This window comes from Vigna umbellata, chromosome 11, assembly GCF_029865625.1.
Source record: "Vigna umbellata cultivar VRB3 chromosome 11, Vumbellata_1.0, whole genome shotgun sequence".
Classification (NCBI taxonomy): domain Eukaryota; kingdom Viridiplantae; phylum Streptophyta; class Magnoliopsida; order Fabales; family Fabaceae; genus Vigna; species Vigna umbellata.
This window is the reverse complement of record NC_142175.1, coordinates 15,003,728-15,013,324: the sequence shown is the minus strand read 5'-3', so window position 1 is coordinate 15,013,324 and position 9,597 is coordinate 15,003,728. Positions and strand designations below refer to the sequence as shown.

The window sequence follows — 9,597 nt, the reverse complement described above, 5'->3', positions numbered from 1 at the left end:
AGTCAGGTGAACTGGGGTCACCATTGGCCAAAAAGGTGAGTTTCAAGCACTTTTGCACTTTTCTTAGGCTGGTCCTGGTGTTTCAGTGGTGGGAAGTGATCTTTTGGCACCCCATGATGGAGGAAAAAAACAATGTTTATGAGATGAGCAACTTGGGTGAGATAACATGCTGTCAACTTTGACCTTTGCTGGCTATTTTACTGATAACTTTTCCCACCGACCTCCAAATGATGTGATTCTTTTTTTATTAGAAACTAGACTCAAAAATCTTTCCAATGACTACTAATTTGTATTTTTTGGACATCTGAGTTGGTACAGTTTATTCTTTCAAGTTAGCGTTCCATATATTTTTGACAACTCTGACCTTTGCTTGTTCTTTTGCTCATAACTTTCTCCACCGAACTCCAAATGAGTTGATTCTTGTTTTGTTGGAATCTATACTCAAAGACCTTTCAAATTATGCCTCGGAAATCAAGTTTACACCTTTTTTGACACTGTAATCGATTACAAGGACACTGTAAACGATTACCCGTGACAAAACTGGATTTTGTACAGAAAGTCCAACACAGGTACTCAGTCAGGTGAACTGGGGTCACCATTGGCCAAAAAGGTGAGTTTTAAGGACTTTTGCACTTTTCTTATGCTGGTCCTGGTGTTTCAGTGGTGGAAAGTGATGTTTTGGCACCCCATGATGAAGGGAAAAAACAATGTTTATGAGTTGAGCAACTTGGGTGAGATAACATGCTGTCAACTTTGACCTTTGCTGGCTATTTTACTGATAACTTTTCCCACCGACTTCCAAATGATGTGATTCTTTTTTTATTAGAAACTAGACTCAAAAATCTTTCCAATGACTACTAATTTGTAATTTTTGGACATCTGAGTTGGTACAGTTTATTCTTTCAAGTTAGCGTTTCATATATTTTTGCCAACTCTCACCTTTGCTTGTTCTTTTGCTCATAACTTTCTCCACCGAACGCCAAATGAGTTGATTCTTGTTTTGTTGGAATCTATACTCAAAGACCTTTCAAATTATGCCTTAGAAATCAAGTTTACACCTTTTTTGACACTGTAATCGATTACAAGGACACTGTAAACGATTACCCGGGACAAAACTGGATTTTGTACAGAAAGTCCAGCACAGGTACTCAGTCAGGTGAACTGGGGTCACCATTGGCCAAAAAGGTGAGTTTCAAGCACTTTTGCACTTTTCTTAGGCTGGTCCTGGTGTTTCAGTGGTGGGAAGTGATCTTTTGGCACCCCATGATGGAGGAAAAAAACAATGTTTATGAGATGAGCAACTTGGGTGAGATAACATGCTGTCAACTTTGACCTTTGCTGGCTATTTTACTGATAACTTTTCCCACCGACCTCCAAATGATGTGATTCTTTTTTTATTAGAAACTAGACTCAAAAATCTTTCCAATGACTACTAATTTGTATTTTTTGGACATCTGAGTTGGTACAGTTTATTCTTTCAAGTTAGCGTTTCATATATTTTTGCCAACTCTCACCTTTGCTTGTTCTTTTGCTCATAACTTTCTTCACCGAACTCCAAATGAGTTGATTCTTGTTTTGTTGGAATCTATACTCAAAGACCTTTCAAATTATGCCTTAGAAATAAAGTTTACACCTTTTTTGACACTGTAATCGATTACAAGGACACTGTAAACGATTACCCGAGACAAAACTGGATTTTGTACAGAAAGTCCAGCACAGGTACTCAGTCAGGTGAACTGGGTCACCATTGGCCAAAAAGGTGAGTTTCAAGCACTTTTGCACTTTTCTTAGGCTGGTCCTGGTGTTTCAGTGGTGGGAAGTGATCTTTTGGCACCCCATGATGGAGGAAAAAAACAATGTTTATGAGATGAGCAACTTGGGTGAGATAACATGCTGTCAACTTTGACCTTTGCTGGCTATTTTACTGATAACTTTTCCCACCGACCTCCAAATGATGTGATTCTTTTTTTATTAGAAACTAGACTCAAAAATCTTTCCAATGACTACTAATTTGTATTTTTTGGACATCTGAGTTGGTACAGTTTATTCTTTCAAGTTAGCGTTCCATATATTTTTGACAACTCTGACCTTTGCTTGTTCTTTTGCTCATAACTTTCTCCACCGAACTCCAAATGAGTTGATTCTTGTTTTGTTGGAATCTATACTCAAAGACCTTTCAAATTATGCCTTAGAAATCAAGGTTACACCTTTTTTGACACTGTAATCGATTACAAGGACACTGTAAACGATTACCCGAGACAAAACTGGATTTTGTACAGAAAGTCCAACACAGGTACTCAGTCAGGTGAACTGGGGTCACCATTGGCCAAAAAGGTGAGTTTTAAGCACTTTTGCACTTTTCTTATGCTGGTCCTGGTGTTTCAGTGGTGGAAAGTGATGTTTTGGCACCCCATGATGAAGGAAAAAAACAATGTTTATGAGATGAGCAACTTGGGTGAGATAACATGCTGTCAACTTTGACCTTTGCTGGCTATTTTACTGATAACTTTTCCCACCGACTTCCAAATGATGTGATTCTTTTTTTATTAGAAACTAGACTCAAAAATCTTTCCAATGACTACTAATTTGTAATTTTTGGACATCTGAGTTGGTACAGTTTATTCTTTCAAGTTAGCGTTTCATATATTTTTGCCAACTCTCACCTTTGCTTGTTCTTTTGCTCATAACTTTCTCCACCGAACTCCAAATGAGTTGATTCTTGTTTTGTTGGAATCTATACTCAAAGACCTTTCAAATTATGCCGTAGAAATAAAGTTTACACCTTTTTTGACACTGTAATCGATTACAAGGACACTGTAAACGATTACCCGAGACAAAACTGGATTTTGTACAGAAAGTCCAGCACAGGTACTCAGTCAGGTGAACTGGGGTCACCATTGGCCAAAAAGGTGAGTTTCAAGCACTTTTGCACTTTTCTTAGGCTGGTCCTGGTGTTTCAGTGGTGGGAAGTGATCTTTTGGCACCCCATGATGGAGGAAAAAAACAATGTTTATGAGATGAGCAACTTGGGTGAGATAACATGCTGTCAACTTTGACCTTTGCTGGCTATTTTACTGATAACTTTTCCCACCGACCTCCAAATGATGTGATTCTTTTTTTATTAGAAACTAGACTCAAAAATCTTTCCAATGACTACTAATTTGTATTTTTTGGACATCTGAGTTGGTACAGTTTATTCTTTCAAGTTAGCGTTCCATATATTTTTGACAACTCTGACCTTTGCTTGTTCTTTTGCTCATAACTTTCTCCACCGAACTCCAAATGAGTTGATTCTTGTTTTGTTGGAATCTATACTCAAAGACCTTTCAAATTATGCCTCGGAAATCAAGTTTACACCTTTTTTGACACTGTAATCGATTACAAGGACACTGTAAACGATTACCCGTGACAAAACTGGATTTTGTACAGAAAGTCCAACACAGGTACTCAGTCAGGTGAACTGGGGTCACCATTGGCCAAAAAGGTGAGTTTTAAGGACTTTTGCACTTTTCTTATGCTGGTCCTGGTGTTTCAGTGGTGGAAAGTGATGTTTTGGCACCCCATGATGAAGGGAAAAAACAATGTTTATGAGTTGAGCAACTTGGGTGAGATAACATGCTGTCAACTTTGACCTTTGCTGGCTATTTTACTGATAACTTTTCCCACCGACTTCCAAATGATGTGATTTTTTTTTATTAGAAACTAGACTCAAAAATCTTTCCAATGACTACTAATTTGTAATTTTTGGACATCTGAGTTGGTACAGTTTATTCTTTCAAGTTAGCGTTTCATATATTTTTGCCAACTCTCACCTTTGCTTGTTCTTTTGCTCATAACTTTCTCCACCGAACGCCAAATGAGTTGATTCTTGTTTTGTTGGAATCTATACTCAAAGACCTTTCAAATTATGCCTTAGAAATCAAGTTTACACCTTTTTTGACACTGTAATCGATTACAAGGACACTGTAAACGATTACCCGAGACAAAACTGGATTTTGTACAGAAAGTCCAACACAGGTACTCAGTCAGGTGAACTGGGGTCACCATTGGCCAAAAAGGTGAGTTTTAAGCACTTTTGCACTTTTCTTAGGCTGGTCCTGGTGTTTCAGTGGTGGGAAGTGATCTTTTGGCACCCCATGATGGAGGAAAAAAACAATGTTTATGAGATGAGAAACTTGGGTGAGATAACATGCTGTCAACTTTGACCTTTGCTGGCTATTTTACTGATAACTTTTCCCACCGACCTCCAAATGATGTGATTCTTTTTTTATTAGAAACTAGACTCAAAAATCTTTCCAATGACTACTAATTTGTATTTTTTGGACATCTGAGTTGGTACAGTTTATTCTTTCAAGTTAGCGTTCCATATATTTTTGACAACTCTGACCTTTGCTTGTTCTTTTGCTCATAACTTTCTCCACCGAACTCCAAATGAGTTGACTCTTGTTTTGTTGGAATCTATACTCAAAGACCTTTCAAATTATGCCTTAGAAATCATGTTTACACCTTTTTTGACACTGTAATCGATTACAAGGACACTGTAAACGATTACCCGTGACAAAACTGGATTTTGTACAGAAAGTCCAACACAGGTACTCAGTCAGGTGAACTGGGGTCACCATTGGCCAAAAAGGTGAGTTTTAAGCACTTTTGCACTTTTCTTATGCTGGTCCTGGTGTTTCAGTGGTGGAAAGTGATGTTTTGGCACCCAACACAGGTACTCAGTCAGGTGAACTGGGGTCACCATTGGCCAAAAAGGTGAGTTTCAAGCACTTTTGCACTTTTCTTAGGCTGGTCCTGGTGTTTCAGTGGTGGGAAGTGATCTTTTGGCACCCCATGATGGAGGAAAAAAACAATGTTTATGAGATGAGCAACTTGGGTGAGATAACATGCTGTCAACTTTGACCTTTGCTGGCTATTTTACTGATAACTTTTCCCACCGACCTCCAAATGATGTGATTCTTTTTTTATTAGAAACTAGACTCAAAAATCTTTCCAATGACTACTAATTTGTATTTTTTGGACATCTGAGTTGGTACAGTTTATTCTTTCAAGTTCTGCGACCTTCTTCACCTCAGAAAACAACAATAGTTACTCAACATAGGGCACCCACTTCACACCAACCAAACAACGAAGGCCACCCCCACCTCAGTTCACCTCTTTAACCTCTGCTACTAGCTACCTATAAAAAAAACCCTAATTAGTTTATTTCCCAAATTTAAAAATGTAACCCCATTTCAAATTCCCAATTGAGCCTGCTCTGCCACGTCAACTCACTTATGCCACCTCATTGCCACGATTGAACAAATCACATACAGAGTCAGAAAAACGTTATCAATTATAACGGCGTTTGTAACATCCCAATTATATAATAACCAATATTATATAATAAAGACGTCAGCATTCAAATATAGAGAACAGTCAGAATATGACGTGTAATTTAATTGTTAAATTACAATCATCCAAATAAAATGAGCGAAAATTTAAACTTGAACAGTTGAAAGGATTGAGCACTGCAAGTGTTCAATCCGGAAATTTTTAGGAAGACTACTCTGCAACATCAGCAACCTCTAGCTCTTGATCCAAAGGACTCTCCTCGACAGCATCTGCTCCCATCCAAGTGGATGATCATCGCCAAAGAAACATACCCAAACAGCACATAACACAAACAATGCAAGGGTGAGCTAGATATAAAAAGCATGTTATACATACAGCACAGTTAATTCATGCAATCATTCATAGATTCATATAAAAGAACAATTAAAGCATACTCATTGATCCATATCTCACATACTTCCGGGACATGTAAACATTCATCCAAACATGGTAAACTGACATCACAAGACTTGTTACTTTATACCCCGACTTGTTCCTTTATAGACCGACTCGTCCGGACTAGAATGATTACCGAGCTATGGCGAGTCTTGCACTCGTGGTGGCTTTATGAAATTTGGGCACTCCCGCCCTGGCACTACCGCCTTATGAAACTTGGGCACTCCCGCCCTGGCACTACCGCCTGGTGAAACTTTGGGCACTCCCGCCCGGTGGAACTCTGGGCACTCCCGCCCGGTGGAACTCTGGGCACTCCCGCCCGGCCACAATCACGAGGTTAATCCGTTATTACTCACCTTGGATCATATGGAAGCATCCAAGACTAGGACCTCCTGCTACTCCTCACCACATGTTCAATCCTCTCTACATGAGAAGAAAGATCATTGGAGATTCAGGATGACCCCCAAAACTGAGCTATCATGTAATCATTCTATACAACCCCCAAAACACCACCATGTATCCTCTCCTTGAGGATCATGGAATTACGTCCATGAATCATACTGTTACTTTGAACCTTAACCCAAGTCATGAATAACCAGATACCACCATATTTTCACAACAAATCCAACATATCTCATACATTCACATATTTTCAAATAAATCACGTCACAGACAATATTCCAACCATTGGTATACATAATCCAACTCAAGACCAAAGGAACTTAGAACCCATTACCATTTGCAGACCATTAGATGGACGAACACTATTCACCAAGCGTTATAAGCCGAACGCCACTATGCCAATTGGACGGACGCTAACAAAAACTGACCGAACGCTAAAACCGAACGCCTGGACACAATTAGGCCGAACGCTAAACCGAACGTCATATTGGATTCAACACTATTTGGCCGAACGCCAAAATCGAACGCCTGAACACAATTAGACCGAACGTCAAAACCGAACGTCTCACTGGATTCAACACTATTTGGCCGAACGCTATGAGATCAACAGGCCGAACGCTAAGAATTTCTAATCCCATAATAATAATACCGAACGCTCAAGATTCAAACTTAATACTATCAAATAAAGGCCGAACGCTTATTTATTCATAAAAACCGAACGTTCAAGATTCAAATCCAAGAATACCAACCTGAGGCCGAACGTTAACAATCATATCCATGAACGAACGCTTATGATTTGAAACTTAGAGTCTAAATTGAACTCGAACGCTCCCAACAAAACCGAGACCGGACGTTCACCATCAGAACAAAACAAAGGCCGAACGTTAATCAAGCCAAGACCGAACGCTCATAATATCTCATTAAAACCGAACGTTCATTTACTAATACAGAAATGAGACCGAACGCTACAGTCACGAACTAACCATAACGGACGTTCAAGATTCAAGCCTGATAATACTAAATTATATCGAACGCTATAGTTACCAAATTAACAACGAACGTTCACGATTTACACTTATACATACCCATTTAACAACGAACACTCAGGCCCCATTTATACTCAGACGAACGCTCAAAATCCATTACACACATAGACGAACGCTCTAAATCCATTATACATTTAGACGAACGCTCAAAGGAGGATTTGGACGAACGCTCATTCATTATTAAGGGCGTACGCTACACGAACGCTACACTCAGAATTTACGAACGCGAACGCTCATCAAACTTAATACCAAACGCTCAACATATTTTGGCCGACGAGTCATTTTGGACGAACGCTAACGTTCGCTAACCACAAAACCGAACGCTCTTATCGAATGGGACGAACGTCCCATTTTCACTCACCAAATTGAACGTACGCGCGTTTCTGCAGAATTCTGCAGAATTCGCACCAGGTTTTCCAGAACCCAGAAAACCCCAAATTTTTCATCCCCAACTTCCCAGATTTGCATTAAACATAGTATATATCAACAATCAAACAAAAGATTTAGCTCCCCTTACCTCTTGAAGACTTTCTTTGTAAAATTTGTGATCCATCTTCCTCCAAACGTGCAGATCAAGATCTCTTTGCATCCTCCACAATTCTTCGCTTCCTCTCCCAGATCTTACTGCAAAAGACTCCATTCTCACCAGATGCCCATCCCAGCTCCTCCTCTCAGCCCTTCCAAAGTTGGTACAGCTTCCCATGGTGTTCTTTGGACGGCTGGAAATGGAGGAAGGAAGGGTTCCTCCCTCTGTTGCTCTCTCCCTCTCGCCCTCTCACATGCCAATAATGAGAGCCTCCCTTTTTTTTTTCTCTTTTGCAAAGCCTCCCCCGTAAAATGCCACCCCCTCTCCTTTTCTCCTTCCCTCATTATTGCATTCCAATAATGCCAAAGGTGGGTGACCACCGTGTCCCCACCACCAAGAAAATGAAGTCCTTACATTCTCCCCAACAACAAAAATTTTCGTCCTCGAAAATTGAACTTACCGGAACAAGTCGAGATAATTTTCTCTTTGTTCAATCCATCTGTTAACATAACCTTACCTCTAGCTTGCCACTATAATTCAAAACCACAGTTTAAATAGTCTCCTTCGCCCATTGACCACTCTTCCCATTCCAAAGCCATTACTACTTTCTCACTTTAAAGTTGATCCTGTAGCATGCAACCGAAGGCTCCTTTATCTTCCTTGCCTGATACATGTTTCCTTCACACCTAAACTCACTTCTGACTCTTGAAGATTACTAAACACTCCTACCTCATGCTCATATGACAACACCAATACTGTTTCAAGGAACTCGTCCTTCATAAACCACTAATCCACAATTTTGAAGGCTCTTCATGCCTACCTATAACTGACAATAACATGCTCACCATCATCTGCTGCGCTACCCTGATCGTTATACTTCCTTACTCACCAATTTACTTAAAAAAAATGACACTTCCTTCATAATAACTGTAACCAGCAAAAGATCACCCTCGAAGAACCTTTCTCAGAACTTTTAGGACCTTACAAAACTCTGAAAACTCTTCCCTTGCATAATAGCCTTGTCGTTCCATTTCCTCAACACTGTTTTCTACTCCACAAAACGACCATGCCCGAAATCACTCCTGATTGTTAAGACTTATACTAGACTATGCCAACATGTCCTCTATTTCTCTTCTGCGATTCTTCAACCTTGTAGTTCTCCCTATGATTATACTGAGCCCAAATTTTATTGCTCTAACTCAATCTCCATCTTCCTCTTGCACTACACGACTTAAACAGAAACCACCCAAAAATTTCGGACGTAGGTGTTGCCTAAGACCCCACTCCAAAGTGAATTCCACTTCTTCAAGTTATAAAATCCCATACTTGTTGCAGAAAACCAATCAAAACCCTTCCCTTGAATCACACCTCAAACTTAGGAAAGAACAACATCATCTCTTCTTCATTTACAATTTGCAGACATCTTGAATTCTCATAACACTTGCTTCGATCTTTCGCTTAACTACACTTGATGCACCACCTTCGTTCTCCTTCCTTGTCAAGGAACCACTCCATATAAACTTCAAACTTGAGCTCTTAGATTAACTCCACAAACGCCACATCACTCATACTTCTTCTTGTACTTATCCCGTCCAAATTAACTTAAAACCTTCTTCTTCAAGGATTGTCCTCTTCAACTCGGAGTCGTCAAAATACAAACCCTATCTTTAATCCTCTAAACCTCAAGATACTCTTAACCAATAATACCAATCCTCTGACCTTATCTGAACTTACTAACTTACTGCCTTCTACATTCCATCATTCAATATCCACTTCTCTCTTGATCAAACTCAGCCGAACACTAAACATCACCATAAAACCATATCCAAAGAAAATTAACTCTATCACAAC

At 39.6% G+C, this 9,597-nt stretch overlaps 1 long non-coding RNA gene across 1 annotated transcript; it reads right to left on the bottom strand.

Moving 5' to 3' along the window:
• Window positions 1–5,317: 5,317 nt before the first annotated feature.
• On the bottom strand, window positions 5,318–8,893 carry LOC148191033 (uncharacterized). The gene is made up of 2 exons (XR_015783131.1): window positions 7,738–8,893; window positions 5,318–5,606 (listed from the first exon to the last, which is right to left on the bottom strand). It is a non-coding gene; the product is annotated as an uncharacterized LOC148191033 (long non-coding RNA).
• Window positions 8,894–9,597: the final 704 nt, after the last annotated feature.